Source organism: Lycorma delicatula, chromosome 4 (assembly GCF_047948215.1).
Source record: "Lycorma delicatula isolate Av1 chromosome 4, ASM4794821v1, whole genome shotgun sequence".
Taxonomy (NCBI): Eukaryota; Metazoa; Arthropoda; class Insecta; order Hemiptera; family Fulgoridae; genus Lycorma; species Lycorma delicatula.
Window position 1 is genome coordinate 15,640,935 of NC_134458.1, and position 27,080 is coordinate 15,668,014.

The following is a 27,080-nucleotide window of genomic DNA, read 5'->3' on the forward strand; positions in this document are numbered from 1 at the left end:
TTGAAAATACAAACAAAACCAAATTTAATGAGATACTTTAAAATGTTTTGAAATACGAATTGAAAAACTGAAATTTTTTTTCATACCTGAAAAAAATAAATAAAATGTATATATTAAATTTTATTTGGTTCAATTTGTCATTTCTAAAGGTTATAGTTTTAAAGTAAATTGCTGGTGAACATATGGTTTAAGAAAGCTTTAATGCTTTAACTTTTTGAAGCATTCTTAAATTTTTTATATACCTGATGCTTTAATTTAAGATACGTTGAACATTGAAACCTGTCACAACTAATGTGTGTGTGTGCATGTGCTCGCTCGCGTGTGAGTGTAAAATTCATGAAACAACAAGATAAAGAATACAGGAATATAAATGTTATGATCAGTCTAATATTAATAGTTCTAAGGGAGGAAAGTAACTTGCTATTACCCAATAATTCTTGGCTTAATGTACGTCACCTTGCTGATGCTACCAAGACTGTATGACAGCTAATGGTATCATTGATGAAGATCAAATCAAGAAGTTTAATTGATTGATTAGAAACAAAAATAGCAGCCATGAGTTTACCCAGTAGGCTCTTTGTGTACTCCCTTTCCTTCAAATAGGAAACAAAATCTGTAGATTGTTCTACAACAAGATATGATCAACTATGATCCAGCTATGTTCCAGTAAAGAAGTAGCCAATCTGCCAGCTTTTGGTTGGGACCTTTAATAGAACCAGGTAGCTAGTCCAATTTCTATAACATTTGCTAAAGAAAGAAGGAATAGATAAGGAAATGGGTGGGAAAAGGAAGGGGAAAATCAATCCGCAGAGGGTCTGTCTCTGATTAGAGAAGTCTTTCCCAAGAAAAAGAACTTTTAAAGAGTCTTCAGGCTGATAACTTATATGTACATTGCATATAATGATCTACATTGTAAGTCTTACAGATAATGTAAGCACAACTGGAAATTTGGCTGGAATTCTGTTCTAGAATGACAGTTTTGTCATTTATCATGATTGTGATTTTAGTTTATTGGGTTTTAAGTTATTGAGATGGTTTAATAGCACTCACTATGTTTGTTGACTTTAATTGACCACACTTCATAAAAACATTTCATGGTTGGTTTTATTTTTTTAAATATCTTCTTTTTTTGTAAATCTTTATTTGCAGCTTGTTTTGCTTTATTGTTTTTCTCTGTTGCTTTCTATTCTATGGAATTGTTTTTATTTAATGTGCTTATTACTTCTTAATTTAAAATTTGACTGCTTCTTAAATTCTTAATGTTTATTTTTTCTTAAGTTTCTCCCTGTAATCTTAACCAAATTAGCATGCATTGGACATAGTATATCCTATATCGAATTTATTGTTCCTTTGTTAGACTCTATTTCAAACCTTTTATTTCATACCTCAAGATCTCTTTTTAAAAATAAATCTTACTATATTTGGGGATCTAAAAATTAAAGATTGCGTTCTCAAAAATTTCTGAATTTTAAAACATTAAAATAATCAAATGTCTGTGAAAATTATCTGAAACATTCTAAATGTAATCAAATGATTAATATTAAGGTATATATTAAATACTTATTGATAATAAACTACACATTTATCAATTTTTCTTTCTATTGTAGATTTGAGCAGCCCTCTTCATTCCTTGTTAGAAAAAGTTAGCAAAGTGTGAACTCCCATTCCTCCTAAGGTGCTTATGCAGTATTTGAAGCAGTCCAAAGAATTTAGTTGCTTAAAAAGGCTCTGCTTAAACAGAGCTCAGATTAAAATTACCCATCAATATTTCATTTCATTGCAAATGCTACACTTCATAATTAATTTTGATAAATGGGTCACTAAGCAAAGTTGCTCAGGGAATGTAAATGAGTTAATTCCCAGTGAGAAATTTTTAGATTAAATTTTTAACATGGAATATGAATTTTATCTTTATTTTATTAATCTTTTTTGTGGAATTCTAAACAACTAGTCCAGTTAGAGTGTGTGGTTATTGGCCCATTGCATACTAATCCTGTCAAACTTAACTTAAAAATTAGAGCTGTAAAATTTTCCTGTATCAGTGGTATACCCAGACTTTGGTATTATTAAATTCCTCTCTCTGTCCTTGGAAAAGTAGTATTTGGGCACATTTAGATGCATTGTTCTGGAAATAATACAAAAAAACAAACAAAACTCCTAGGAATATTAGTAAATTTAAAAAAAAAAATGGTAAGATAATGCATTTTTTTGCAATTTCCATCATGAAAGCAGAGTTAACAATTTGAGTAACTTTACTTTATTGAGTATATTTTTTTTAGCAAGAAGCAGAAACATATTATTGCCATAATTTATTTATACTGGTAGAAAGTCTTGTTGAATAACTTACCAGATTTTATATAGAAATTGTGCTGTTTGGTTTAGAACATGTTGGTAGTGGTGTATTATCATCCTTAGATTTCCATTAACATTTTTTTTTACATTATTTTGATTCATTTAAGAGTTTTACAAGATTCATATTAAAATTACCGCTTAAAAATTGTATTTGTGAATAAAATTCTCATTGAATAAAAATCTTCAGTCCTTCTGAAATAAATTCTCTATCAAACTAATTTTTTTTTTCAAACAATATAACATTTTTATCACGTATTTTAAAGTGAAATTTTTGATTAGTTTAAGGGGAAGCGTATTTAATTATTGTAATCTTTTGTTAATTATCCGTTAGATGTGTGGCAGAAATTATTATTGTTAAATAAAATTGGCTGATCTGAATTACTTTTTTCCAGTTTTCATTTTTCTACCTGCATGTTTTTGATCCTATTAAAGAAACTAATGCACCATTTTAATTCAGTGCTCTGCTAGTTAATCCGTTATTTTTGTAAAAGTTAACTTGGCGAAATATGTTTTGATTTAATTCGAGTTGAAATTACGATTCAGATGAGCAGATATTATTATTATTATTATTAGCTTGTGGGTTTGGTAGATGTGTGGATCACAATCGTAAAAAACGAATGGACCCGACGTTGGTGCGGAAATAGCCGAACGATACCAGAACCCTTTTATGACTCTGAATGGATGTTGGCGTATATGCGAGGGTGGGGACGACAGTTTGCTAGGGTGTAGCTTGCCTGCACTGCTCCCGGGCTTCTAGCGTTTAGTCTGCAAGTCGGCTGTTACCGAAGACCTGCGTTTACATTTCGTTTTGTTCGCTGTATTTTGTTCTTAGTGTACGGGTATATTATCTTTTATCAATTCATTTTATGTTAGTGTTTTTAGAGGTTTTGTAGTCACTTCTAATTGGTTTTAAACAATTTTAATCGTAAAATTGTTTATTTTTTTAAGCTACAGCTCTGTTGTGTACAGGTCAAGGGAACCTGCTTGCGTTTGACCGGTATGTATGAAGCATTGTTTTTCTTCTCGTGTGTGATATTATATCGAAAGTGCAGTATGCGTAATTTATATTTTAGTTAATTTTGTTTGAAAATGGAACTTCATCAATTAAAAATTACCTAAATGAAATTAAATGAGTTGATGTTGAATATTATTCTTAACTCTTGAGTAGGGCTTACACTTGATAGTTTGTGAAATTTGTTAACAGTAATTGCATGAATAATGTACAACCAGATTATTTTATTGTTTTCTTAGTTTAACGAAATTAAAATTTTTCTGAATAAGCTGAAATACTGTATCAGAAAGTTAAATTCGTCAGATGTTGCTTAATTGTTAGATTTTTTAAACTGGCATCTTAAAAATTATGTCAGAATTTTCTAAGTTTTTATTACAACTCGGTTATTTCATTCGACATTGACATTTTTGTAGTAAAATTGTATTTACGAGTTCACATTTAAAAGTATATTTTACTTTTGTTTTCATATTTGATTACCTAAAAACAGTGACGCTTGTTGTCGATTTGACAACGTTAAATCGACAACAAACTAGTTATAAGTATAATACAAGATTATAAAATAGTATAATACAAATAATTCTCATTATTTGTATTATTGATTTCCGATTTCCCTTGAGGTATGTATGTTAGCCATGTTTCAGTTAAAATCATTTCCGATTTTCTAGTCGTATGTAATCATTTTGAAGTTCCATTAATTATAATTTTTCATTGTTATTTCTAACGTGGAGTGTGTGGCTTTTATATCTTGCATTTTTGTTGCAGTGATATTTCTGATTGCGTTGGTCATAAAGTTAAACATTTTTTTGTTTGTTTTAAAATTATTATGTTTCATGGCAGTTTGAATTTTCTAAATTTATAGTATTTTATTATGTTTTTAATTTATGCCTTGCATTCGCTATTAAAATGTAGTACTTTATAAATTATTCATTATATTTTGCGGTAAGGAAATTAATTTTTAAGGTAGAATAAATGAACGGTTGTGAAGCAAGCAAATGAACAGAGTGCAAAAAATCTACATTTTTTGATGTTAATATTTTTACGAAAGTAGACTTTTCCTTAGTTTTTTGTATAAGGTTACTGCATACTTTCTGCTTTGATCAAAATAAATGATTAATTTGGGGACTCAGAAGTAAAGTTACAGATGAACTGCAGTAACATAATATTGATGCAGTAGACTCTTTCTAATCATTTTTTAGCAGGCGCTTCTTTATAACGGACATGTTTTTTGTGCGATTGCTGAATCACGTTGATAAATATATGGTCGTAACGATTCACGTCAATTTTCTCAGTCCCGTCAATAACACTTTTCTGTGTGCTGATATACGAGTAATAGCTGCTGAAATGTACAAAAATCTTAACTACAGCAGTCAGTATTACATGCTGTGATCCAGATTGTCTTAGCGCGTAACTCCGTTTGTTTGGGTTGTAACAGAAATTTATCGATACAAATGCGGTAGTTATTAGAATAAACGTTTTAGTTTATATTGCTTCAATTCTATTATTTAACTGTGTACATGTGAATTTTATAGTTTAGCGCGGTGTAACCTGTGGTCGATCATATAACCTGTGCTATAACAAGTTAATTTTATATACTTTGCCTTAGAGGGGAAGAATGTGCATATAAGAAGTCTGTTGTTAAAATTTAATACTTTTTTTTATTTATTTTAAAAAGAAATTGTTATTCGAGGTTTAAAATAGCATAAGTTCATGTTCTGTATAGTGCAGCCTGTTCGCTATGTATTCGGTTTAATAAAATACTGTATAGCATTTGCGAGATAATATATGTAATTTTTTCAGAGTTCTATGTGATATTTAGGCTTGCAGATTTTCTTTCCCTTTTTCCGTATCAATAGTTTCTGTTGTTGACATTATTGTGTTAGAGGGGTTTATTTTTTTCAGTCGGCTTCTTAAATTATCATTTTGATAATTACCTGTATGTTTGAAGATCTGAATTCTCTGTTCGTACGCGAGGTAGTTTTTTTAATTTTTATTATATTTTTATATTTAGATTCTATTATAATCGAAACTCATTTGTTACATCTATTTGATATGTAAAATAAAATATTTATTCCTTTAATTAAAGAAATTAATCTGTTAAATAAGTACAGTACTCTTAATGTAACTAAAATGCAAGTTATTCAACCTGTTGTTTTCCCCGCTACCTTTTATTATAAAACTAATAATTATATTTTCTATAAGAACAAATTTTGCTTGAAAACAGCTATTGTTAACAAACCGTTCACTTGAAGCATAATCGATTGTTTTTTCAGAAATTTTGTTCGATGTAAATAGTAAAATTAATCGAAGAATTTACCGTATTATACATTTGTAATTCGTTTCTCTGTGCCTCGATGGTGTTCTGTTCATCATATTTCTACCGTTTAATTGTTTATTTTTTATTTTGGATTTACGTAGTCATCTTTGTTCAACATTTATCGGTTTAATCTTTTTTTTTGTTTTGTAGGAAGTAGACGAACGATTTATGTATCGAACCGGAAGTGCTACTCGTGGAATTATTAAACTGTAATAGCAGCAAAAGAAATTGAATTTCTTAATAATCGTAATAAATTTGTTACTGTTTTTGCTATGATATCATTTGCTAGTTTTCGCTTAATAGCTTACTCTGCAAAAGAACAGATTCGGTGATCCTTCTCAATCTTTCAGCGGGAAGTAGTGTCGTTCGGTAGAGGGGTTAAAACATCTCCCTCCTTCTCGTAAAATGAATACGCGTCGCTTCGTACTGCGCTTTTATTTTAAAACACCGAACAAGTAAACCACGCTTCTTATCCGTACTGTCGATAATGTCCCCGAGATCACTATTCTTTTTTATTTTTATAATTAACGATCAGGTCTAACGTTGAAGCATTTCCTCCCTTTCGTAATTAATGAGGTAAAATAATCGTGTTACATGGAAAAATATGGTTTATACGCACTCTACAATATTTAACTAAATACAGAATAAAATCTAAATTTTATGATTTCTGCCGACGCTGATACCGGTTATTTTTAGGACGAAGTTAAAAAAACATGGAGCATTTAAATTTGTTATTATTTAAATTATACGTTATAAGTGTGTTTCATTATCGGTTTACACACTTTTTATTATACAGATAAATACTATTTTTTTTTTTATCTTTTATAAATAAATTCTAAAATTAGCCCGTGTATTGGAACTCCTTATCCACTATACCTAGAACGATTTGCGGTACGTTTCATTCAATTAGTCTTCTTGTGTTTCTTTTTTTTTCAAACCTTTTTTCATATATTTATGATTTTTTACTCTTTTTAATAATCATAAATTTCGTTATTTCATTAAATAAAAAAAATTTTTATTCTGATCGGTACATAGCAATAGATTTCGTCAGGTGCAGATAAGTATGCTACTCCGCAAATAAAAAAGGAACTGTGCCGACCGGTATTTGCCCGGATGAACCGAGGTAAATCGTACCAAAACCTTGATCAGAGTGTCATCACAAAATACGCGTTTAATTATAAAACAGAAAATAGATGCGATGAAAGTACATATTAATTATTCAAAATAAAGATGCACGATAAATAAATCAAAATTCAGAAGTAGTTAGTGAAAATTATTTTGTAAGTGTACTTTTGTACACGTTTAACGAAATGTAGAAAAATTCCTTTTTTTTCAATTTCTTAACTAATACTTAAAAATTCATTGAGAAATTAATATTATTACTAAAAGAAAATCCTTTAATTTTACTTTAAATAAATTTTGGGGGAATTTCCTTTGAACGGTTCAGTAATGTATTAAGAACGGTTACAAGAGCATAATAAGACCTCTTTTTGTAAGCTGAAGTATTGTTTCGAGTTTACACGAAAACAGGTCTGCTTTGATGAAGGTAGATACTTTAAATTTTTAAGGAAAGCGGCTGTTCTTTTTAGCAAAGGCAAAGACAAATTTGTGGGTTTTGTACCGATGATTTTCTATTTAACGACGGTGTTATAAATAATAACTATTACGAACAGGATGGTAATTTTTTAAAATAAAAAAAAATTGCTACGTTTCTATCCGTTAGCCGAATAAGAAAATGCGTATAGTAATCGAAAGTGACTATTATTACGACGGAAATGAAACGTTTGAAAACATATTCTTCTAAAATAATCGCTACATTAAGTGCTGCGGAGAAGAAAAAGTACATGTAACGATTGCGTTATAACGTATTCTACATAGCTGCTGTTATGGACACCTGCACATAAGACCATGCGCCGGCTATTCGTGATAGTATTGTACATTACCCGCACTGTTGTAAATATTTAATTAAATTGTTATTTAAAAGTTCATCGATGACGTAATAATGGTTGTTTTTTATTATACGTATTTTCGTAATCGGTTTCTGTAAATAAACTTCCTACTTTTTTTCTTTAGCATTTTCTTTGTAAGTATCTCGTAAAGTTCAGTTGTATAGAAATGGAACAGAAAAGCGATATAAAATTTACCAAAGTTTACGAAAAATTTCTTTTGGAATAAAATAGACCTCTCTAAATTTTTTATAATTATTATGAAGTCAAATATTAAGCTTTAAACTTATCAGCAAAGGTAGATATCAACTAATATAAGCACTGAGCTGGCTCAGATTCCTCGTATGATTGAGGAACCGGTCTTGTTTAGTTTATGAGCCGGCTTAATTTTAAACGATTCTCGACTGTTCGACAAACCAATATTTTTTAACGATGTGGTAAATAGTAGTAAAATGATAGGCATAGTAACTGTTCTCTCACATTCCTCTCTCTCTCTCTCTCTCTCTCTCTCTCTATATATATATATATATATATATATATATATATATATATATATAGTGTGTGTGTGTGTATGCGCGTGCGTATAGATATAATTAATTCCGTTGACGTTTGGTTGAACTCTTCTTATTCAAAGGCTAATGTAGTCCTTTTTTGTACAACTTTAAATTGAGATGGTTTTAAACTAACTGCACGTGTAGGACGGAACTAAAATTCTTCATGTAAATAAAATTTAAAAACACCATCACGCAAATACGGTGTACTTAATATTTATTTAGGAAAGTTGAATGAAATTGATGAAAATTTTGTTACTATTATTGGGAGGATTATTATCGAATAAAAACCGAATGTATTACTCGTTTAGAAAATGTAAACGCATTAATGCTCAGTAGTTCTAACCGGGGAGTCTAAAATGATTTTGGTTGTGAAGAGTGTATTTAATAGAGGGGAAGAGTGTATAGCAACACACGACGTCGCAGGTAGCGTGAAGCCCGCTCTACCGGCAGTCCGTCTCCACCGTGCGTGTCGACTGAATTTTGTAAACTTAGATGATTAATAATTTATTATTATCGTATAGCTGTTATTTGTTGTAGAAATAATTGTTTTTTTTTGTAAATTTATAATTGCCGTTGAAAAAATAATCTATGAAAATAACTTTATTGATTTTAAAAAGGTTAAAAAATCAAGAGTCCAGTGTCTAATCTTAATAAATATAGTGTAATAAATGTAATGTAAATATCTTTACGATATTATAAAAATACAATATTATTATTTAAAATAAATATTAAATAGAATCTTTTTTTTTTCTTAATGTCCAAAAAAAAAAGTGTTAAGTAAAAAAATAATATTTTCTCAGTTCTCTCTTTTTGAAAATTCAGAGCAATTACTACTTACTAACCGTTAATTTGTGACCAACTTCAAAAAGTCGAAAATTAGAGGATAGAAAAAATTACTTTTTACATTTCAGTGCGTTTGTCTGCTTTATTTAATAAAATATATTTCATATTATTTTAGTTATATTTGTATTTAAAATACGGATAGACCTACAATAAAAACGTAACCGTTTGAAAAATCGCCGTTAGCAAGAAACGAATAGCCTGCGGTAAACGGTAAACTGTACCGCCTCAACACTAAACAACAAAGATGACAAAAATCGTCACTCATACGGCTACATATACAATTTAGTTTAATTTTTTTTTTAATTTTCAGGTTTAGTTTTTTTTTTAAAGTACATAGGATACAAGGCGAATTTTCTATAAAACATAAAAACCAATTTTCAGTTTCGAAATCTGTCGGTTCGGTGAAGAGTGAACTGTGAACTTTCATTTAAAAAATAAACAATACATATCGACAGATTTTGAGAATCATTTCCTTTTATAAATTAAGTTAAAAAAAAAAGAAGTTAATTCTAAAGAGCGTAACATTTTCTGATCGTTGTGTATGTGCTGATTCTTACTTAAAATTACATTTTTTACTAGTTTTCAAATAGAATATTCAGTCGTTTCATTAAAAAAATCTCATTATAATTTCAAGGTAAAAGTAGTTCGATTATGCAAACGATGATTTAAAAGTTTCTTGTTGTGTTGACGGTTATAAAAAAATTATAGAATTCCTCAAAGGAGAAAAAGTAAACATTTAATCGGTTGAATGCGTGTGTTTTTAGACGAAACCGTTATAAATACAATATTTTTCCCCGTATTCTCCATTAAATTTATTTTCGGTTTTAAGATATTATCCCCCGCTTAATTTATTCGTATCCTACTTTTTTTTTTCAGTACGATACCGAATTTTATAATTTTGTACAATTTTCGTGTGTTTTACTTTCTCGGCGAATATAGCTAGAAAAGCTTTTTTCTTTTCGTTCCGACCGCTTCGGATCATGTTTGCATAGTTTTGACTTCTTTTTCTTTTCCAAAACGGTTTTAATTCTTTTGGTCTGTTGTTGTCACCTTTTTTTACGTCCGTCTATTCAGGTTTATACACTTCTTTTTCTTTATCTCTGGAAACAGATTCTCGAATTGCTTTTCTAAATTTAATGTTTAATGTTTTTTTATCTGTTTCTGTTTATTTAAATCGGTCAGTCTTTGTGGCTCTGTTTATGTGGAAATTAAATATTTGTTTTGCCAATTTTTGGTCGTTCGTTCTGCGTAAATGTCCATAAAACTGTAATCTTCTTTTCCGGATTAAGTTCCCTATTTTTTCTGTATGATTGCAAATTTCTTTATCACTTTTCAATTTGTAAATTCCATCTTCATATTTTGGTCCATAAAGTTTTCTTAAAATCCTTTTTTCTACTTTTGCTGTTTCTTGTTCTGAAAAAATTGCAGATATTCTACCCCGTACAGTGCTTCCGGTAGGACTACAGTTTTATAGCGCCTCGATTTGGAGAATAGCCTTAAAGGGAAAAGGCTTTTTTTGACACGATCACCGTATTTTTTTTTTTGCAAGAAATCCGATACTCCATTTAATCTGGTTCATCTAGACCAAAAAAAAAAAAACACAAAAACATTGTGTGTGCGTATGTGTGTCGTACTGCTTTTGGTCATATATATATATGAGGATATACATATATGAGTATCACATATACATATATGAGTCATATACATATATGAGGATCGACCGAACCGATTTTCTTTCAGATTTGGCTCAGATATTTCTATATGGGGTATCGAACGTATTAATTGTTTTTCAAAATTTGTTAAGGTGATCGGGGATATCGCGAAATACCGATTTTAATTTTCTTCAGAGGAATTTTAGAGAAAACTTTATTAAAGCAAATTTGTTACCTACAACGGATTACGTATAAATAATCCGAGAAACATTTTTCAAACAAGGTATTTGTATAACTTGACCGGGTTATAGTACTTTGCTTGCTATTTTTCCTGAAATTATAAATTTTCGTAAAGCAAAACTACTGGAAAAAATATTTTGAATTTAAGCATAGATCGATCGTTTCTACGGGTTTTATTTACTTTTACGCTATTTTTATTTAATATTTAGTCGCTGTAAATGTTTGGATATATATTTTATATTTATATCCTTAATTATGTTTATGGCGTATTATAAAATATCAAATGTTACAAATACACAGGTCAACAACAAAAAAAAAAAAAAAAATAAAATAATTTGTAACTAAGATAAAAGTAGGTGAAATAAATTGTATTTTTTATGCTGGATCTTAAATGAAATCAATTTCTCTTCATAACCCTCAGATTTTTAGTTACGTCCCTTTAAGATATTAAGAAACTTCTTAAATAATACAATGCAAAAATAATAATAATAATTACAATTAAAATTCCTACCTTTATTTTGCAAACATTTACGTTTATCTTTTTTTCTTATTTTCCTTTTTTGCTCAGTTAAGTCTTCGCATTTTATCATCCAGCAGTAGTCACTCCAAATAGATTCATCCCGTCTGCGTTGATAACGTTGTTCCAACTGCGATATGTCTTGGTGGAACTTTCTCTTTGTTCGTCGCTCATGTTACCCGAGTTTAAAGAGAAAAAGTCCAAATGAGACTGTAAAAGATGAATTTTCAATGACATTCTGCAGCCTTAATTTTTGTAGTTTACTGAGGGTTCATTTATAAGCCGATCGTGGTTTTCAGCTTTTTTGTTTCCGATAAAAGCAGTTACTGCTTAGTGTTTATCTGTAGCCTGACTATCCCGCAAACACAATAAATACATATATTTTGTAAAGCCACTCTGGAGACCGAGAAGAAGCCCTATCAATTTCAGGTCAGTTGTAATTCGCCATGAGTGTCCATCATATTTAATAGCTTTTAAAATTTTTGACGTAATTTCAAATGTTTCTTTCATTCCTACAGCATGTGCTACCGGTATAAAAGATAACTTATTCGAGTTATGCAACAACACTGCCTTTAAGCTTTTTTTTGATGAGTCTATATATAAACGCCAATCATGAATTACATTCTCGATGTCCAGTCCAGACATTAGCCCCCTAACATCACAAAGGAACAAATTAAACCATCTCATCTAAAGTATTTCAATAAACTTTCGTTTCGATTTCTAAATTTTAGTATCCTTGTTTAATAAATTCCATTCTTTAAGACGTGAACTTAGGAGTTCCGCATGTAATTTCGAGAAATATAAGTTATGAATTAGGTCTTCGGTTCCGTTTGTGTGATGAGGTGAGGTTCAGTATTTGAATGTAATTAATACATCTATTGAAGTTGAGGATTCATCGGTCGAGACTTCTGGGGAATCAGAAATTTCTTTCCAAGAAGTTGGAGCGATCGGAATCGGTAAATCAACACTGTGAAGTACCGGTCTGATAGCTGAACTAACATTTGGGTATGCGATATGCTTTTATTGTTTGATTCGAAACCGGTAACATTTGGTAAACAAAAATAACAGTCATCATAACGGTTAGTAGGCTCTTGCCAAATCATAGGTACGCCAAAAGACAAACGCTCTTTTTTTCCTTTTCACCGCCCGGTTAGTTTAACGTAGCATTTGATGCATGCTAAATGTGAAGCCCAGGATTTATTTCGGTCTTCCTAGGGACAGTCAAAATAATGTTTGTAAACAGTTTTCAGCAGATGCGATACTGGATTTCGTTGACTTTTCGTGGTGTTCTCCGCAAACGTAACAAAAAATATTTGGAGAATCTTTACAAGCCCGATTTTTATTCATTGTAAAATTTAACATTTTTTAATGAATGAAACTAAACCGGAATATTACAAAATATTTATTTAATTATAAAAGTAATTAAGTTTTAATTTATAAATACTTAATTACTTAAAATACTTGATAAAATTATTTCACCATGGAATGCAATAAAACAAGGGCGAAAAACACACACACAACTTACGAAATCTTGTTTTTCGATAAAATAATACCAAAAGTTCTATCAAAAATCTTTCACTAAAGTTACTGCATCACTTATGAAACAGTCTTTATAATATGTGAATGGTAAAACCACTACCTCAAATAAAGAACACAGCAAGTCATACCAAGAGCTGAACTCATACTGAAGGAAATTTCATCACATTGAATTACCCCTTACATTACTCTATGAGATGTCTATACGTGTCTGGTCTGGCTTGACATGAAATAACATCATTTGGCTGCTATGTGTCAAATATAGGTCTCCAGCACGCATCTCAATATAAATCAGATGTGAATAAATATAGAAACATACAGACGTACTAACTTATTGTGTTGTTTACAAATAAATTTAAGGGGTTGTGACTAAAGAACGTTGCGTGATGGGCTATTTTGGAATACATATTCGGATTTAGCATATAAAATACTATATAGAACACCTACTCCCTTTTCAGTTCCAAATTTTATGTTGACCAGTGATATTATTTCACAGTTGCATTTTTAGAGAAGCGATTCATATTTTCTCATTTTACGATATTTATGTGTTAGTACGTTAACACTGTCATCTTTATTGTAATTTTACATAAATTTAAATAACTTCTTTTCTAGTTACTTCAAAATTATTCTTTTAGAGGATCTTTAGAAGCTAATTATGCGGCTCGTTTTTCAGTTGATTTACTACTGGTATTGAAGAGGAGCTGCATAATTACTTCGTAATTGTTCTGACGTAGCACTATTTCCATGCAAGTTGATAGCGAATCTTTCAAACCTTTTAATAATTTTGTAGTGTTATCGCGTTTCTTCATTTTACTCCACAAACTTTACTTAAAGTTTTCCTTGAAGTTAGTATTTTTTCGTAAATCTGTTATCTTTTGATTAAGTTTGTTACATTAGTTCGGTTGTGGTTGGTAATTTCTTAAAAAAACCTGTCAGACAATTCTGATTTTAAGTTTTACTTAACTTTTACGTTCATATTTTCTCATTTTACGAAATTTATGTGTTAGTACGTTAACACTTTTATCTGTAATTTTATATTCTAAGAAATTGTAAATAACTTCTTTTCTAGTTACTTCGAAATTATTCTTTTAGAGGATTAAGTACTCGGGAAGTCTACATAAAAGATGTGTAAAAAAAGGGAGTGTATTTTAGATTAATGCTATAGTGCTGCTACGTTAGCGTTATTAAGTTGTAATTCTTAACGTTTTCGCTCCGAACGTCATGATAGTTTTTCATGGTCCTGGATAAATGAATAAATCGTTTACAGGTTATAAATATTTTAATTTTTTGTCTTACATTAGTTTTAATATAGCGTTGCTATTATTGTATTGTAAACATTTATTTTTTGAATGTAATTGTTTCCGGTTTGATTTTTGTACGATATCCTGTTCGCAAAGGTCACATTATGACAAATGTCTTTTATTTTTCTACGTACCACAAGTTATATAATACGATTCGATGAAATGTCGTTCTGAATTGGAAATGTATTTGAACTCGTTCGGTAGTCGGCGAATTCATGATAATAGACTTTTTTTGTCAGAAGATGGAAACGTTCTTTGACAACAAGGTTAGTTTTGTAGTTACTACATTTTTTAATAGTGATTTTGCACTAGCGTGAGTGATATCGATGAAACTTAGCAGGGTATTGCTTCTGGTAAGTCATCGGAGGAGAAATTTGATATTAGTATTCGTGCAGCCGTGTTAGAATATATAAGTGTTAGAATAAGCTTATTATAGTCGCTCGATTTTTACATTTTTCTTCTACAAAAGTAATAGACTCTTGAATCTTTATTTTTTTTTTATAATCCACATATTCCGGCCTGTTGTGTCATCCGTTAATTCTTGGAAAGAACATATCTATGTTTTGGACGAATCTTACTAATTTTTCTGGGATTTTAATTCGGTATCTACTCGATGGTTATTTCAGAATTCATCTTGCCATCGTACCCTTTTTTCTGTTTCACTTTATCATTCGCCGAGTAGATTTTCGGGTTTCGATGAATGTTTTATATTTTCTCCAAAGGAATGTATTTTTTTAAAGAGGTGGAGGAATCCCATTTATGGGCGCCGAAGCAGTAATCGGGCTCGCTCACAGGTTCCGCCAGTTATAACCGAGGGTGTATGTATACCTGCGCACTACCGACTAAACCTCCACTCCTGGATCCCTCCTTCCTGGGACTGCTTATAAAAACATTTCATTAGAAGAAGGGGGAACCGCCCACACACACAGTCATAACAATCCAACAATGTCACACACCACACAAACAACACTACTGGAAGCAACACATACAGCACATCAAATATATACACCGACAACAACAACACACAAGAAGCTGCAGAAAACAGGACACGCTACTAACATCCACAATACCCACGCGTTACACACCCACACAGCCGTCAAGACAGAAATCTTAAATAGTCGCACCTCTTACCAGTAGCCGCCATCAGACGCACTAGCAGAGTGTTTCCGGCCTCATCGCACCCAGGCAACCCCACACTTACGGGGGGTCCCCTAGGCACTCAGCCGAGGACCTGTCCGCCCCCGCGCCCTCCGGCGCCATTCTTGTCTGCGGGACTCCTCATATAATTTGAGCTTCCTCATGACCGTTCTCACGAATCTTTTCACAGTCTTCCATTGTGCCTCACCTTGTAATAGGACTCGTAGGGTATCTTCAGGGCGAAACCTGCTCACGTCTCAGGTTGCCGAGCATCTCTCTACGCTCTATGGCGAATCGCGGACACAAAAAGAAAACATGTTGGGGGGTCTATTCCACCTCGCACTCCGGACAATTTTCCGATTGATCGAGCCCGAATCTATACAAATAAGATCTGAATCCCCCATAACCCGCCAGGAATTGCGTTAACTCAAAACTCAGCTTGCCATGGGTCCTCAGGCACCACGCCCTGATCTCCCCAATAAGGCGGTGGGTCCACCTACCCTTCGTGGCCCGGTCCCACCGCTCGTGCCATGTTCGTGCGATCTCTTCTTCTAGTTCTTCAGCAGAACGCTTCCTTTCCTCTAATGGGAGTGTTCTCAATCTCAGTTCCCTAGTTCTGCTACGCCGCATTATCATCAAGTCTACAGGCGGGAATCCAGCAATCACCTCAACCGCCTCCCTGGACACCGTCCTATAAAGGAATGTATTCTGATACGTTTCAGAGGAACCTCGTTTCTTTATTAATTGCTGGCAAGATAAACGTACGACGGCCCGTACGTAAAACTTCAAAAAAGTAAATTTCTTTTGTTTGTCCTGTCGGGTCGATAATCTGTTTTTCATTTTATTGGGTTTTTCTTTTTGTAAAAAACTTAGCTATGTTGCCAGAAATTTAAAACATTTAAATCTTCGATAGGTTGATTTTACAAAATCTATCTTGAATCATTTTGATAAAATTTCTTGTAAAAAAACAATTCTTTTTAAAATCTGAAATTATGTATAATTTTGTCGATAAGTTTTAATGTGTTAGTTCGTGCTTATTTTCTGATTTAATACGATGTATAGTTTGTGACTTCTGTAAAACTTCCAAAAAAAACTCCAAATCGTTAAGTTATGGGGTTATTGTCCGTGTAAAAGGCAGTCGGTGACTATTAAATTACATAGTATTTTGGGTTATAAAATGTGAAATTGCGTCAAGATACATAAGTAACGCTGTTTAATTTCATTTTTGTAACGTTCAGAACAGTTCCCGCGTCGGCCTACAACGTCCCAGTTTCATTCACCAGGTTATGTCTTAGTACTGCTAAATTATTTTAAAACGTGCAGAGGAAGTAACTCCATTAAAATCTTCCTTTTTATCAGAAAAAGAATTCGAATATCGTCCAAATGTAATCACTTCATAGATTATAAACCTCTTCACCGATCTCTTTCTTGAGATTATATTCTATTCCCGTTGTTTTTTATTGTAAAAGCGGTTTGTTTTAAAAATTTAAGGTAGCTTTTATTTAGAAACGCCCCGACTCGCCAGTCAGCTTAGGGTATTTCCGAATCGAAACTGTTTATCATAGTATCTTAATTCTGTTGTAGAAATTATTCTTTGTGGTGTAAGGGAAGGTTGCAGTCAAAATCATTTCTTCCAACTTTAAAATAATACGACCCTAAAATTGATAATGACCGTTAATAAAATTATGCCGTTATTAATCGTAAATTATAAATCAATAGTTACGAGTAAGTTTTTTTTAGAAGTATGTATGTGTTAGCAAATGTTTTGTACAGGTTTTGTGGACGTAGTTTGGTGTTCCATACTAGCCGCATTATACATTTGCTGATACGTTTAATTAATTATCGCTGCATAATAGTGGTAAAAAATTTTTTTTTCCAATTTTTTTCTCTGACAAACTAAGCTAATAGTCTTTCATAACTCAAATCTGCTTACGAAAAAACTGAAGAAAAAGACCCGTTCTTGACTATTATTTTTGAAAGTAATTCGATTTTACGTCCTTTCGAAACTCCAGTAAAGAGTCTAGAAACCCATTAAAGTTACTTTTATGCTGATTTGAATACTAGATTGCGGATCTAGTATTTGGATTTGGTGTTCTTTGGAGGTCGGGTTTCAGTTAACCGCATAACTCGGGAACGGTCGGCCTTGAGACTGTACAAGAGTACACTTCATTTATATATCCTCCTTATTCATCCTCTGAAGTAATATCTTACGATGGCTGCGGAGGCTAAACAGAAGAAGAAAGGAAAATAAACAACTCGGGAAATTGTTTTTGGGAGGCGTGCTTGTGTGCCTCCTTTGTTAAAAGAAACTGTACTTGAAAATCAAACGGCTTAACAATTCTTATTAATTTTATTTCTGTAGCTAATGATTTCCATTAATTTTTTGTTTAATTTTATTAAGTTTACTTCTTTTTATGGGATAATTTCGGTTCAACACGCAACGTCGAAACAATAGGTTCGTTTTATATATATTATTATTATTATTGGTATATTATTTTATACCAATATCTTTGCTGGATAGATTGCATAAGTGTTTGTTGTTTGTTTTTTCTTTGTGTTTCCTGGGTGTATTTTCATTTTATTAGTTATCTTATCAATTTAGTTGCTTGGGTAGCTAGTATGCTATCTAGACCATATTTTTAGGTGGGTAGTTTATTCATTTAGACTGCCCTCCTGGTTTGGTAATTTATCAGGATTGTCTTCCTGGTCCTTGTTTATTGTTTACGACATAATTAATTATTCTAGTTTATTTAAATATATTTAGATTATTTTTGTAATAGCTGTTTGTTTAAAACAGCTATTATTAAGGGGTAATCACTCAATATTTAATGGTTAGATTTGTCAGTTAAATGCACAGGGTGCCTACGTTGTTCAACATGAGCTTGATGAGATAACGCTACGTCGAGAGTTAGATTTTGATCTGTTACGGCATCCATAGATTGTGTCTGGTGAACTGACAGGTTTTTCTCGTTGGAAGAGGTTTAACGAACATTGACGTTACCGTTGGTAGGTATATCCCTGCTAACATTTATAACTGGAAGGCAGTTGATTGCTCAAGCGATCATCGATTGATTCTTTATGAGATTGCTGGTGGTTTGGGTGAGCGCTACCAATGTAACATTCCGGTTCAGTCGTCTTCTGCACAGGCATGCGGTCTGGAAAACATTTGTTGATTTTCTTTCGGTCGGGCTTCGAGTTTTAGATCGGAGTCTGGAGGTTCTGGATTTGGAGGACCTGGCAGTGAGTTTGTCGGCGGCCTTTATTGATGTCGCCTAATTTTCGGCAACGATTTTGGTCGAGAGGGGCTTGCTCCATGTTGGAGCAGGGAATTATCAGCTTTGAAATGGGTCTTCAGTTGTGTGCGGAGAGCTTCTCAACGTGAGGGAGATCCGGAACGGCGGGCAGTTCTTGTGACTGAATACAGAGATCGTAGATCTCAATATTTTCACAAAGTTTGGACGGCGAAGAGGGATTCCTGGCGTTCCTTTGTGCGTGAGCAGGGTAACAAGGATTCCTGGGGAGTCGTCTATAGGACAGAAACGACGTAAGGACTTTCTTCAGTCTGCCCTCTTGACCCGGTTTGGTGTAATTTCAGACGTGTCTGAGGTATTACGCATATTACTTGACGATTTACTGCCTGACGACCGTGAAGCTGGAGAAACCGCATACCATCTGCGAGTGTAACGTGAGGTTGCTCAGTTTTGCGGGGGTGCAGTTTCCTTGGAAGTTACAGAAATTACCGGTGCTGAAGTGCGTCTAGTTATTTGCAGTTTAGGTAGGGACAAGGCCCCAGGTTTCGATGGAATAACCGCAGAGCTCCTTGTTCGCTCGGTTGGGGTTAGTGTCAAAACAATCACTTGCGTGTTTAAATAATTACTGCTTGGAGGATACTTCCCGGTATGTTGGAAGAAGGGTACTGTTAAATTGTTGTTTAAGGGAGGCGTCAAGGATCCCGTTGTTACTTCGTCGTATAGGCCCTTGACGTTGCTGCCGGTTATCGGTAAGGTTTTCTAAAAGGTATTGTGCGTATAAATGAGAGGCTGATCCCACAACGCTTATTAATAGAAACTCAGTACGGGTTTCGTCCCGGAAAGGGGTACGGTGGACGCCATATTCCGCATGATGAGTGGTAAGAACTAGGGCATGGATCCCATGCAGCCATTAGATGTAATGGCATCTCGAAGATTGTTGAAAGAGAGTAAATTTCACGCGGGACCCTACAATGGAGCTGAGTGGGAGTAGGAGGTCTGTCCGCTTCTCCCTAGTGGACCAGACCGGAGTCCGTAAATTAACCTAAGTCTGGGGTATGAACTAAAATGAGTTCACTAAAGGAGCTAGGAGTAAACTACGTTGTTGCGAGCAACATTGCTGGTGGTATGTTGTTATTTCTATTGCCTCGATCCAAGCGACATTTACAAATTGGCTCTGTAAAATGAAGAACTAGGCGCGGGGTTCGTGCTTCCGCGAACTCGTTTAGCTAGTTAAGAGGGTAAAGATGTAGGACATTCAGATGTCCGTATGAGGCCTGGAGCGAAGGCAAAAGCCGAGTTAAAAATCACCGATGTAAATATCTACCGAGACATTTACATCGGTGGCATCCCAACTGAGGCCTGGCTTATTACTGTGAGGTGTAATCAGTTGATGGTCTATAAGACAACTCCCGTTAAAGCCCATCAGGGCTAAGAACGGGGGGGGGGCGACCGGAATCGTCACAAGGTGGGCGTCTTCCCCTACGGGGGTTGGGATGTGGTAAGAACTAGCGAGGAGGAATATATCCTGGAGATTTTCCTGGACATCTCTGGTGCGTTTAGTAACCTGTGGTGGCCTTCTGCCGTTTATAAATTACAAAAGAGACAATGCACTGATAGTGAACTGCGGGTAATGCAAAGTTACTTCAGATATCGGGATGCGTTCTTTCGTGTGGCGGGTTGAGGTAGGCAAGACGTTGTCGAAGGGTTGTCCTCAGGGCAGCGTGTTGGGTCCACTGTTGTGGGCGGTGGAGTTTGATTCCCTTCTGCGGCTGAGATCGGTTGTCTCATCGTGGCTTATGCCGACGATGGGCTCCTGGCTCCTGCTGATCGAAGGAAGCTCGCATAGGGAGGTTGAGTTCCGAGCCACTCGGGTATGCAGGATACTTGAGTTTTGGGGCCATCAACATAAGATGATGTTCAGCCTGGAGAAGTCCACGATCTTGCTTCTTAAAGGCCGATCGGCAGTGATGCGTCAGGTTCGTGTTTCGATTTCAGGTCTTCGTATTAAACATGTTCAAGTTCAAAGTACCTTGCAGTGCTTCTTGACGAGAAATTGCAGTTCAAGAAGCACCTTAATTACGTCGCGGAGAAGGTCTGTCGTGCCTTCTTTGGTATTCGACAAGTGGTCTATCCTGACTGGGGTCTTAATTTTAAGACTATGAGTATCTTGTATAATGGCGTGTGCGAAGAAATTATGCTATATGCGACACCTGCTTGGGTGGATAGGCTAAAATTTAAAAGCTATCTGGATATTTATTAAGAGCTCAACGTCTTATATTATTAATTGTGACGGGACGTTGCCATACTTTATTTCACGGGAGACAATCTTGGTGATTGCAGGCGTAAAACCGATAGATTTAATCGCTTCAGAAAAACAGCAGTGTTATGTTGCTAAGAAGTCAGGTGAATTGACTTCAGAAAAGATTCGCGAGGTAGAACGGCATGGTGATGCTTTATGGCAGGCCTGATGGGATGAGGCAGCGGGTGGGCGTTATACGCATGATCTCTTCCCAGACGTTGTTTTTTTTTCCGGGGCGCTCCTTGGGTCCACCCTAACAAGTATGTGACGCAATTTCTTTCTGGTCATGGCGCCTTCCGAGACAGACTTCAGCGATTTGGCCTGGTGGATTCACGTGTGTGTTTAGATTGTGGACAACTAAATGACGCTTACCATGTAATTTACGAATGCGCGAAGTACGAACTTTTGCGCACGAAGAGTATTTGTCGGTTCAACATTATCGGGTCGACATTAGATCTCCGTGAGAATTGGACACATCATCACCAACGTATAAAAATCCCAAAACTAGTGGCACTTAATAAACGTTGTGTAACTAGTAGCTGTTGGAAGAAGCTTGATCTTATTGAAATCTAGCTTTTATAATTTACATCTTTTAAGTGTCTACATGAATCCTATATTTAAATCTTATCACTGATTTTTAAAAATATTCTGTATTATTATTATTATTATATTTTTTACTTGTTATAATTTGTCACTATTCTAAATTGTTATCTTTGGCTAAAAATGTGGATTTTTATCTAACGTGATGAACGAACGACCAAAATCAGTTTTTATAGTTTTTTATTTTATTATTGATTTATGCATGATATTTTTTTGCGATTAATTTGAAAGAAGTGTATTAAATTTCTTTTTTCCCCTGTCGTAGTGAACATTTAAAATTTTAGTTGTAACCGATTACAGTAATTTTATTGGAGCAGTAGACTAGTTTTATTAAAACGTTAGCCTTCAGCCGTGCCGTTTACTTTGTTTCAACCCTTACCCTTCCGAGTAGTTCTTTACATCGTAAACCGTTGGAGGGAGGGATCCAATAATATGACGCATAGCAATATACACTCCCTCGATCACGACACATGTATGCGCGTTTGTAAAAGCACACACTCGTGCGCACTGTAGTGGGGAAGTGACAGAAAATTTGATTTATTTTCTGAAGCGACTGTTAGGTCCATATGAGCTTTTCTGCTAGTAGAATAAATCGGCAGTAAAATAACAGTGGGGGAACGTTTTTTCATCCTTTATTCGGCGTTGCTGTATGCGCTGTTCTTTTGTACAAACAAGTACGGTTTGATTTTCCTTTTCGTCTACTGCGAATCGCGATATAATGTATTCGTTTATCATTTTTATTTATCGCTTATATAATATTATAAATTTTAAGATATTTGTTAACTTTACGATCGAATGCAAAGAAGGATAGGAAGTTCCATGTACAAGTTTATACGGGATCTGGGGGGGATGGTATGCCTCGAGCTCGTTTTTAAGCGCAAGGGTGCCCAGGTGCTCACCAACTATGTTAATTTGAACCAATATTTGTTTCGGTTGCGCCTGGCAGCTGATGAGCTGTGCGTCTGCGGGGAGGAGGTCCAGTCAAATGAACACCTGATATTTAACTTGCCTGCTGTTGTGGGGAGGGGGGCAGAGATCGGGCCAACCTGGAACTTAGAGGTTAAGGGGAAAATTGGCTACTCACAAGCGCGAGTCAGTGTGGCGAGAGCCGCATTGTCGGACCGTGTGAGAGTTCCTTGATGCGATTGCTATGTTCAACCGACATCAATAGTTTACTTAACGGAAAGACTCTTACTGCACTGCTGTTGGAAGCTAACCTAGAGATATATGGCTTACTACCAGCCAGTTAAGGCTCCAAGCGCTTTAATATGGTGGACAGGTACTTGCTTGCATTCAGGGACCTAGGCGTGGCAGCGAATTGCTGTCTCGACGAAATGAATTCTAATTTACGGATGTCATATATATTTTTAGTAGTTGACGGGGTGCGCTTACCCATTTTAGTAAATATATGACAAGTGAGCGGTTGGGACACGTAAGCTGGTAGTGTATGGCACCGCGCTTAGTCCGATCACGCTGTTAGGTAAGCTCTAGGAGCTATTTAGGACACTGGTCGCTGAACTGTTTTGTGGCACAGACATACATTCACGTGTTACAGTTTAAAATAAATTTCCGTAGCGTTATACTGAAAAAAATAAACCTGACGGATCAGGACAGTAGTCTCCTATCGGTCCAATGATCAGTTAGTTTACGGTTGCTTACCGTTGTACTCTTGTACTGTTTTCGCAGCTAGAAGTTTCGTCTAGGAAGTTTTATCGCGTTATTTTAGTACGCTTAATTCGATTTTTAACTCGCTCGGTCGATCGCTAGTTTAACTCGGAACCCAAATATTTCACACGACCGAGTTAATTTAAAGTTTTTGATCGATTGAAGTATATTAACTATATTGTGTCTTTAGGTTTCTAATCTTGTTTTTCATGTAAACCCCTACACGTGGGGCCTGTTGTTAAAAAAATGACATTTTAAAATGAACGATTAACGTCACTCTTTCAATATATCAGGGTTTTCAAATCCCGTATAGGATTTTGTTTATTACACACGTATAAGATTACGTACTTGTGCTGTTTACTTTTCCATTTATTACCCTTCTGTCTTTGTAATATAATTTACACTCGGTTTATAATATCATCCGTTTTCTTATCTTTTCATGTTTATTATCGCCATTTTGAGATTAATATTTCCCTACCTATAACTGGATCCGTCTTTACTATTCTTACAAACATATCTTCTTGTAGAATTGGAGTGTGTAGATTTTTTTTTCTTTTAATTTTCGTCGGGCGATCGTTTTTCTTTAGTTATTTGCCAGACCATCGAGTTGTGGAAAGTTTCATTACCGGTCGAATCAGTACTGTTACGATATGCCGGTTGAACATTTTTATTCTTTTTTACCGATACCCTAAAAGAATCTTAACTCCAGTTACATTTTTCTGTTTGTCCCTTCTGTTACGTGTATACGTTTAAAGATTTTCAATAATTAATTTTAATTTTCTCTGAAATTCTGTTTCACTTGCACGATAAAGTTTTATCGTACGTTTAACTATCATTACGTGTGTCTTTTTATCTTAAGATTTGATTCCGATGTTTGGATATTAGGTCCGGTTATTTACGGATTTCAAGGAGGAATCGCTCATTTATGTTCTTTTAAAAATATGTTGGAAAATATAACTTAAATATCTGATATTTTGTAAACGTTTCGCTGTTGGAATCGATATATCCAAATAATACTTGATTATTTTACGATTTAATAATTTAATAATTGTTTTGTTAAACGGATCCCAGTCGAGGTTACGATTTCGTCGATAAACTATGATTTATTCATTTACATTAGACTGTACTAGCCGCATTATGCCTTTGCCGATGAGTTTGATGTTTAATACTAGCTTTATAATAACGGTAAATAAATATACGGTGGTCTTGTTCTTTTTCCTCAATCTGTTCTCTTTTAAACTTAAATTTCTTTTCGTTACTAAAATTTAAAAAATCTGTTTTTATAATAATTACTTTTTACCTAATTTTTGATACATAACTTTACGCCAGTTAAATGTAAAACAATATGTAATTAGTAAATAATGAAGCGACTATGGTTAGCTGCTCATACAGCCGGATTATCGTTTTCTTGTAAGAATATTTTCTACATCGTTCGCATCGGCACAAATTACCCCATACACCTACACCACGCGTAACTGTGTTAAACGCGCACCCAGGGTTTGAGAATTGACAAAGTAACAGAAATATTGTTACGTTTTTGCATTTTAGTAATAAAATCCCTGTAGAAGATTGAAGTCTGATAAACAGTACTTGTTATTTTTGTAATGTCAGTAAGTTAGTCTATACTATAATCATTTAATTAAAAGCGTAGATATCGCAGTAGTTATATACCTTAATTACTGTCATCAGTGCTAGAGATTCCGCTATCGGTTGGACTTCAGTTATTTTGTGAACACTTAACCGCAAATAATCGTCCTATCTTCCATCGAGAGCGTTCGAAATTCAACATTTCTTGAATGATTTTTTAATCAAATCATTCGGTATTACTGACCGAGTCGTAGCAATCCACTCGCGGTTACTTAATTTTACTAGATGATGTAGTCTTGCGTGTCGTTTTGGCCATCCAGTTAGTGTAGTGTTTACGGAATTTGCTTTTAAACGGTCGGTTTACGCAGATATCCGTTCCAGTAGGATCGACATCTATTCTTCAATCTATAGTTTTCTATTCTTTACGCTCCTATATTATATAGGAACGCCTGTATCCTACGTTATACAGTAGGTTTGCGCAGCCTATATCTATTCTTTATGCTCTCTTGTTTTTATCGCCTCGATAAATTTGTTTTCTTTTTTCGCCGTTAACGAATACAGGATTCTGCCGTACAAATTGTTTTGCCTGTTGTTTGATTTACACATTCTTTTTGTATACCTGATAACATTTTCCGGCGATCGGTTTTCGCTTTACATTATTGATCCTACGACCCGTAAAACTGTCCGTTACAGGTACGGAACGTTTTTGTAATAAAGCGCCCGGTCGACGGTCCCAGACGCATTTAAACCGGTTCAGTACTAATTCATTATTCATCCATCTGTTTTCTAGTGCTCGTAGATTAATATCTGTTTGAATTCACCTTTCGGTAGACGTTTTCTATTAAATCCTGCACTTGGGAGTAATCTTTTTCAATCCGAAAGTAATGCCGATGTCACCGAGCGACGTAGCTTTTTTTGTAACCGGCAGTTCGTATCCGAACCCTCTTTTCATCTACGCTTTCGATTATTGTTGTCGATGACATTTCAAAAGTCTCCTGTGTGCGGTCCGTATTTCCCATTTGATCTACGCAATAATTGTTCCTTTTTCTTAAATTTATCACATTTCTTTGAAACTTTGTCCGTTTGACTTCGTGCGCTTCTGATAGCCGCTGTTCTTTTGTCGTCCTTCCGCACTTGAAAAACTATTTCTACAAATAAATCGGAGTACACGGTAAATAACTTTAAATTCATTCCTACCGTTTTTTAGTTCATCGGCAATTTCCAGGGCTTTCATCTGGCACATTTATGTAGAATTCGTGTATCCAAACTGACGTACATCCGATATATGCGCTGCAAATCTTTCTTCTATTTTCGTATATTTCGCGTTTTTCTGCCGAAATGTTCTCTTGATTTAATCGGCTACGAGAAATTCGTTTTCTTTTTGCGCATTCGCGAATGCAGGAGTCTGGCTATAGCAAATTCTGTGTGTAGCTCGATTTCCATGCTCGTTTACGTAAGCGATATCACGTAACTTGGCTGCGACAATGAAAGAATGCAGTTTCATTTTTACATTCATTCTATAGTTCTATGTACACGAAACCTTTACGTACTGAACGGTCGTTATCGCAGTGAAAGTTAACCGTAAAATGATTACAGAACGGTCGATAAAATGTTTTTGTATGAAATAAAAAAAGCCTATGTGTGCAAAAAATACGAAAGACAGCTTCCGGTAAATCTGACGCCGCGTTGTTGCTAATAGTTTAAAGTTGCAATACTGGTAATTATTCCTAGTCAAGTTTTTTATTTTATCTAAATAATTTTATTTCACTGGACGTTAGTTTGTAGTCAAAACAAAGCTGTTTATGTTAGAATTCCGTACGGATCGATTAATATTTGAAAGTTTTAATGATCGTCATCATCATCGATGTGAAACAAAGACCCGTGTACGACGCCCGGCTATTTTTGTAATCGTCTTTCCGGACAAAATGGCGCGCGTGGTACACGATGTGTACGGTATTTTATTACTTTTTTATTGACAAATATCAATTCATCCGTGTCGTAATAATAATCTTTTTTATTATTTTATTATTCAGTTAATGAAAACGTTCACAGAATTTATTTTTAAATATTTAAAATAATCATTTCTGAGTAAACTAATTATTAACGGAAAAATTACGGATAACTTAAGTTTAAAAACGCCTAAATCGGTCTAGGATAATTACAGAAGATTAGTTATTCATAGCGGTGTATATTTGTAGAGTTTTTTCGCGTTTTCTACTGACGTAATGTCGAGTTTTGTTGAAAAGTAAAAAAAAAATTTGTAGTTTATTAAAA

At 34.2% G+C, this 27,080-nt stretch overlaps 1 protein-coding gene across 12 annotated transcripts in view; it reads left to right on the forward strand.

Annotated features, from left to right (window-relative positions):
- LOC142323135 (ELAV-like protein 3) overlaps positions 1-27,080 on the forward strand; it is a 257,843-nt gene that overhangs the window by 44,815 nt on the left and 185,948 nt on the right. Inside the window, exon 1 of one of the 12 annotated variants that reach the window (XM_075362384.1) lies at positions 3,114-3,349. The exons of the other annotated variants lie outside the window; for them this stretch is intronic. The gene's annotated coding sequence lies outside the window, so the exon portion shown is untranslated. Of the gene's footprint in view, positions 1-3,113; positions 3,350-27,080 lie in introns of those variants that run through there. 12 annotated transcript variants of the gene reach the window in all.